This window comes from Penaeus monodon, chromosome 31 (genome assembly GCF_015228065.2).
Source record: "Penaeus monodon isolate SGIC_2016 chromosome 31, NSTDA_Pmon_1, whole genome shotgun sequence".
Taxonomy (NCBI): domain Eukaryota; kingdom Metazoa; phylum Arthropoda; class Malacostraca; order Decapoda; family Penaeidae; genus Penaeus; species Penaeus monodon.
Genome location: NC_051416.1, coordinates 2449681 through 2449965, shown reverse-complemented (window position 1 = coordinate 2449965; position 285 = coordinate 2449681).

Here is a 285-nt window from a genome sequence, read left to right as displayed (position 1 = left end):
AAAGTTTACCTTATAGAGACCGACTCGCACTTTAAGGATTCTCGAATGCCTGTGGCACTATTTCATTTCATAAAAAATCATCTTTCCCACAGTGCAGAGGCGTGATTTGTATGTATGACATTAACCTTGACAAAGGCACATGTACACTAGTTAGGATTCCTTACATACTGTAACCCCTAATAGTGCAAAATATATCAATACAGCATGGATAAATATCTGAGTCTAAGTGGATTTTACACCACTAATAAAGAACATATATACACTGTTGTTTGATGTCTATTACAT